Here is a 6867-nt window from a genome sequence, read left to right as displayed (position 1 = left end):
GCTGTCTCTGTCGGGACACTGACAACCTCATTTTCCTGTCTGTCACCTCCTTGCACCTGCAGGGCTCAGATGCTGTGGTCGGGCAGGGAGAGGCCGACCCCTCGCCGGGGCCCCATGCGAGTGGTTTGCGGGCCGGCCAGAACCCTGACTCCCTGCCCCAGGGCGCCCCAGAGCTCCCCAGCTCTGTGCCGCTGCCCCCCGCTTGCCAGCTCTCTCTGCCCCCTGTCCAGTTCTCCACCTCTCCAGCCCCTGGACCAGCAGGGCGGCCACGTTTCCACAGCCCGGAGATGAACAGCTCACCACGTTCGGTCCCGACACACTTTCAGGTTGAACCACCTGCAGCAAGTCAGCTACCGGAAGTCCAAACCCAAACCAATCCCCCGTGTGACCCGCCCTCTCTCTCTCGTCCTGATCCTGCCGGTGGGATGTTCCCCGGGGTCACCTTAGCAGATGAGGTTGAAGCAGCATCGGTCAAAATTCAAAATGCACATACCCTTTGTCCCAGCAAGTTCACTTCTGGGAGTCGGTCATTCTGAAATACTCCAGAGTACAAACTATGTAAGGATCTTCACTACGATGTTATTTGTAATAACAAAGATTGGAGAAATCGAACTGTCCATCAGGAGGAGGTGGGTTATCTAAACTATGGCACATCCATACTAATGAAAATGAAACAGCCATTAAAATGATTGCATTTGGCCTCCATGCTCCAATTTTGGAGAATGTCTGTGGTATGTTTTTGGATAAAGAAAGTAGGTTGCTGAAAAATATGAACGGCATGCTAATGATTTTAATAATCTTGGTTTGTACACAGATAACTATCTGGAGGGAATTGTGCCTGTATTGGGAAACCCTCAGGGAAGTTTCTCACGTGTTGAGACCCTCTGAACACCTGGGCTCTCAATCCCTGCCCACAGCCTCTTGTGCCCGAGATCCCTGCCCTGTCGCCTACATCATCAGCGTTCCCACCTCCTCTGGGTCATTCCCATCGGTGTGCAAACACAGCATTAACTCTGTAATCCCCCCAAATAAAAACGAGTCAACCTCACACCTCTCTGCTCCCCTTGCTTCCCTGCACAGTACAGCAAGAACCACCAAGTCCCCTCCTTCCCTTTACTCTTCACTCCACTTGAACTGGATTTCAGTCCCTCGCTCTCCACCGCACCTGTTCTTGTCAAGGTCACCAGTCACCGATGCATTGATAAACCCAACAGTCAACTTTCGGTGGCATTGACCGAACAGTATTTGGCACAGCTGCTCACTCCCCTCAGAAACTCTCCCTTCTCTCTGCTCCTGGGATCCCCCCTTCCCTGGTTCTCCCCCTACCTCCTTAGCTGCTCCTTGTCTGTCTCCTTTGCTGGTTCTTTTCTGGCTCCTCAACTCACAAACCTTGTACTGTCCCTGGGCTCTGCCCTTGGTTCTCTCCTCCTTACCCTCCCTCCGCCCCTTGGGGACCTCACCGGACTTGTGTGTGGCCTTGAAGTGCCATTCATAGGCTGATGTTCCCAAATGTGGACCTCAGCCTGGACATCTTTCTAAGCCCCAGGCTTGTACATCCAACCATCTGTTCCTCTCTCCTCCCCCTTTCTTTCTACAAAAATCCTCTATTACCTCTATAATTTACACATGTGTGTGAACCAGCCTTCCAAGCAGAGACTATGTACAATAGAAAGCAATTCTACACGTTACAGAATGACTTGCCCAAAGCCTTTCTTGAAATGCTGCACTCTCCAGGGGCCTACAGAAAATGATTTTTATTTATGAACCCATTACTTCCATGCTCCAATGCAACCCTTAAAAATAAGCTCAATTTCTATCTCCAGTTCTGACTCCAGGAGGATTTCCCAAGGTCCTCCAAAGAGCTGGACACCGTGCTCGGCACTGTCAGGGAACGAAACTGAGTCAGATCCATGTTGCGAGGGAAATGCACTGTTGTCTCACAGAGGAGGCTTTTTAAGAACTTCGCCTGGGGAGCGTTAGCCAGATCCTAAGCATCATAAGCACATTGAAGCGGCGGCCCAGAATGACGGAGTGCCCCTGGTCTCCGACAAAGACTCGGTCCTTGCCCACGCTAGCCAGGCTCCTCTGAGCCCTCCTCTCGACTAGGCCTCACCCTTGGCCTATAAAGACTTGAACAAATGCTAACATAGCTTCTAACAGCTCAAGGCTTCCCACTTTTCACTTCCCCGACTCTGCTCTAGCCCCGGCCACCTCCCACACCCCCCATTCTCCCTTTGACATACCCTGTCACCTCTGCCCAGATCTGAGGGGCGCTTGACTTTCCCCACTGATGGTAGTCACCGAGTAAATTCTGGTTTCTCTGACGTAACGAATATCCAGCTGCGTTTCTCTTGGACATCGCTCAGGTTGGTGAGGCAGCCAGAAGGGACTTGACCAGAGACGGAAGGGTGGCTGAGGGCTGGGAGGGGGGACAGCTGCTCTGCCCTCTTCCACCATCACTGGGCATTTTCCACAAGAGTGGAGCTTCTTGGAAAACACTGGATAACACCTTGACACGATGATCTGTGAAGCTGCTCTAAAAAGGCGTTAATGAAAACAAGTCCCAGGTACACCCAGAGGAGGCTGGTGAGGAGTGAGCAATGCCTTTCCAGAGCTCTCAGGAACCTACCAGACATGCTCCCTGCCTTTATTCCACCCTTAAGTTGTCCTCCTTATTTTAAAACCTGCTTATACCTCTGCTGTTTGGGGGTTGTGAATCCCTGGAGCAGTGTTGCAATGAGAGCTTTCTTTTCCTTTATTTATTTTCCTGAGCACCGAGTACAGCTGAGACGGTTGATGGTGAGGCCATCAAGAATGGTCTGCCATGGAGGAGGGGACTGCACGTACAAAGACCCTGTCGTGGGATGAGCACGACATCGTCAAGAAGCATTGATTGATAACATCACTCAAATCACACACATCCTACCAGTGAGGCCAGAGCCCAGTGGAGAGAGAGAGAGAGAAAGAGAAAGAGAAATTGTGCTGTGAGTTGACTAAGAGAGATGGACCCTATAGGGCTTTAGAGACCAAAGAGATGTATTTTGACTCGGGGGAAACATGATGCCATGGAAGAATCCTTGACTGGAGGGACGCCATGATCACAACTCCCTTCCCAACATCACAATGGCTGGCGGATGGGGAATGTGTTGGGGTGGGGTGTTGGAGGTGAGGGGGAGGGAGGTGTCAAGGTGGCCCCTAGGTTTCTTACTCTAGGAACTGGATGAGTGAATGGAGGTGATGACAACAGAGCTCCAGCTATGGAGGGAAGACTGGGAGCCCGAACTTTGAGAAATTACATTTGAGGAGCTTTTGAGATGAGTAATTGTGTATGATGAGGAAACCCATCCATTTACCATCTCGTAGTTTTGCCTTTTCCGGAATGTCATATCAATGCAGAGTACATAGCCTTTTCAAACTTCTTTCATTAACAATACATATTTAAAATCCACTCATATTTTTTTGTGGCCTGATGGCCCATTTATTTTTATCACTGCATAATGTCTCATTATCTGGATGTATCCCAGTCTGTTTCTCTGCTCATCTATTGAAGGACATGTTGGTTGCTTACAGTTTGGGGCAATTGTGAATTAAGTTGCTATAAATATTTGTATGAATTTTTGTGTGTGTGTGGTTATAGTATAATATAGTATAATATATAGTATAGTATAAATAGCTGGGAGTGTGCCTATTGGATCATACGGTAAGACTATGTTTAGTTTTGTGAAAAACTGCCAAGCTGCTTTCTAAAGAGGCGGTACCATTTTGCATTCCCACCAGCAATGAGAGAGAGTTCCTATTACTCTATATCCTTGCCAGCAATTGGCATTATTAATTAAAAAAAAATTTTTAGCTTTTCTAATAGGTATGTAGTATTATCTCCTTGTTGTTTTAATTTGCAATTCCCCGATGACAAATGATGTTGAACATCTTTTCATATGCCCACTTGACACCTGTATATCTTCTTTGGTGGAGTATCTGTTCAGATCTTTTGCTCATTTTTTTAACTGGGCTGTTTGTTTTTTTATTGTTGAATTTTCAGAGTTCCTTGTGTATTTTGGATACAAATCCTTTACCAGCTATGAGTTTTGCAAATATTTTCTCCCAATGTCTGCCTCATATTTTCATTTTTTTTAAAACAGTGTCTTCCTCGCAGCAAGATCTTTCAATTTTAGTACATTTCAACTTGTCAGTTGTTTTCCATGTAAGGTGATTTTGGTGTTGTATCTATAAACTTGTAGCCAAACCCAAGGTTACCTAATTTTTCTCCTGTGTTTTCTTCTAGAAATTTTATAGTTTTGCATTTTATAGGTAGGTTTATGACCAAGTTTGAGACAATTTTGTGAAAGATATAAAGTCTGTGTCTGTTGGGGCGCCTGGGTGGCTCAGTCGTTAAGCGTCTGCCTTCGGCTCAGGTCATGATCCCAGGGTCCTGGGATCGAGCCCCGCATCAGGCTCCCTGCTCCGCGGGAAGCCTGCTTCTCCCTCTCCCACTCCCCCTGCTTGTGTTCCCTCTCTCGCTGTGTCTCCCTCTGTCAAATAAATAAAATAAAATCTTTAAAAAAAAAAAAAAAAAAAAAAGTCTGTGTCTGTTTTTTTTGTTTGTTTTTTACATATGGATGTCTAAATGTTCCAGCACCATTTGTTGAAAAGACTACACTTTATCCATTGATTTGTTTTGCTCCTTTGTAAAAATAGTCAGCTGTATTTATATGGGTCTATTTCTGGGCTCTCTGTTCTATTCCACTGATCTATGTGTCTAACTTTTGCTGTCTTACTTACTGTAGCTTTATTGTTAGTCCTGAAATAAGATAGCATGAGTCCTCCAAATTTGTTCTTTTTTTTTTCTTATTATAATCTTAAGTACTGTGACAATTGTTTATTATAAAGGTGAAACCTGATCCTCACGATAGGCTTATTGGTAGGATTTCTGGTAGTGTGCATGGGCACCAGGACCACCAAACTTCTTGGATTTGCAGTGCCATGGAACAGCTACCAGTAAGGTCTGGTTGTTCTGGATGAGGATGTCTTTGATCTCCTTCTTGGAAGACTCATCCATGTATTTCTGATAATAGCCACCAGGGCTTTGGAGATGGACTGGCGGATTGTGTAAATCTGAGCCTCATGACCACCACCCTTCACTCGGTCTCGGATATCCACCTCGGCAAATCGCTCCTTGCCTAGAAACGGAACATCCAGTAGCCTCTATTGTAGTGTGTGTGGCTCGATCATCTCCAGGGGCCGCCCATTCATCTTGATGAGGCCGTTGCCCGGTTTGCAGCGCACCACCGCTGTGGCCGTCTTCTTGCGTCTGAGGACCTGCACGGACTGTTGGTAGACCAGAGCTCCTCACCAGGTTGAGCCACAACCAGAAAAATATATTCTTCTTTTTCACTATTGTATTGGCTATTCTAGATCCTTTGCCCTTCCATATGCATTTCAGAATCAGTTTGCCAATACCTGCGAACTAACTTACTGGGATTTTCATTGGTATTGCACTGAGTCTGTATATCAAGTTGGGAAAAGTCAACATCTTACCAGTATTGGGCCTTTTAATCCATGAACATGGACTATCTCCTTTGCTTAGATTTAAAAAATTCTTTTTTCATATTTTAAACTTTTCTGTACATAGATCCTATACATATTTTGTTAGATTTATACCTAAAGTATTTCATTTTTTTGGTGCTGTTGTGAATGGTATAGAATACTTTTTTTTTTCAAATTCTGATTATTCCTTGATGGTATATGGGAAAGCAATAAACGTTTGTATATTGACCTTGTATCCTATGGTCCTGCTGTACTAATTAGTTCTAATAGGGTTTTGCAGAATTTGGGGGAGAGGTTTCTATAGAAAATCATGCCATCTGTGAATAATATATTTTTATTTCTCTTTCTTGTCTCATTGCACTAGCTACATCTTCCAGTATGATGTTGAATAGGAGTAGTAAGAAAGGATTTCTTTGCCTTATTCTTGATCTTAGTCTCACCAGTAAGTATGATGTTAGCTGTAGGGTTTTTGGTAGATGTTCTTTATTGAGTTGAGGAAGTTTCCTCTAATCCAAGTTTGTTAAGAGTTTTTCCTTTTCCTTCCTTCTTTCCCCCTCCCTCCCTCTCTCCCCCCTCCCTCTTTTCTTTCTTTCTTTCTTTCTTCCTTCCTTCCTTTCTTTCTCTCTTTCCTTCTTTCTTTGTTTCTTTCTTTCTCTCATGATGATGCATTGGCTTTGGATTTTGTCAATTGCTTTTTCTGTATCAATTGATATGATCATATGCTTTTTCTTCTTTAGTCTTTTGATATAGTGGATTACACTGACTGAGTTTCTTTCTTTCTTTTTTTTTAAGATTTTATTTATTTATTTGACAGAGAGAGACACAGCGAGAGAGGGAACACAACCAAGGGAAGTGGGAGAGGGAGAAGCAGGCTTCCCACCGAGCAGGGAGCCCGATGCGGGGCTCGATCCCAGGACCCTGGGATCATGAACTGAGCTGAAGGCAGACGCTTAACGACTGAGCCACCCAGGGGCTCCTACACTGACTGATTTTCAAATGTTGAACTATCCCAGCATACCTGGAATAAAGCCCACATGATTGTCCTTTATAATTCTTACTATACATTGTTAGATTCGATTTGATAATATTTTCTTGGTAATTTTTGCATCTATATTAAAAGAGATATTGGTCTGTAGTTTTCTTTTGTTATAGTGTCTTTATCTGCTTTAGGTATGAAGATAATATTGGCCTCATAGGATGAGTTAAGACATGTTCCCTCTGCTTCTATTTTTTGGAAGAGATTGTGAAGAATTGGTACTATTTCTTCCTTAAACATTTGGTAGAATTCACCAGTAAAACCATCTGGGCTTGGTGTATTTTTTT

At 44.5% G+C, this 6867-nt stretch overlaps 1 pseudogene; it reads right to left on the bottom strand.

Annotated features, from left to right (window-relative positions):
- Positions 1–4804: 4804 nt before the first annotated feature.
- LOC102740050 (small ribosomal subunit protein uS9 pseudogene) lies at positions 4805–5408 on the bottom strand (annotated as a pseudogene).
- Between the last annotated feature and the right edge of the window lie 1459 nt (positions 5409–6867).

This window comes from Leptonychotes weddellii, unplaced genomic scaffold, assembly GCF_054177405.1.
Source record: "Leptonychotes weddellii isolate Sample4059 unplaced genomic scaffold, ASM5417740v2 HiC_scaffold_11360, whole genome shotgun sequence".
Taxonomy (NCBI): Eukaryota; Metazoa; Chordata; class Mammalia; order Carnivora; family Phocidae; genus Leptonychotes; species Leptonychotes weddellii.
Note: the sequence above shows the minus strand (reverse complement) of the source record. Positions and strands in the feature narration are given on the sequence as shown.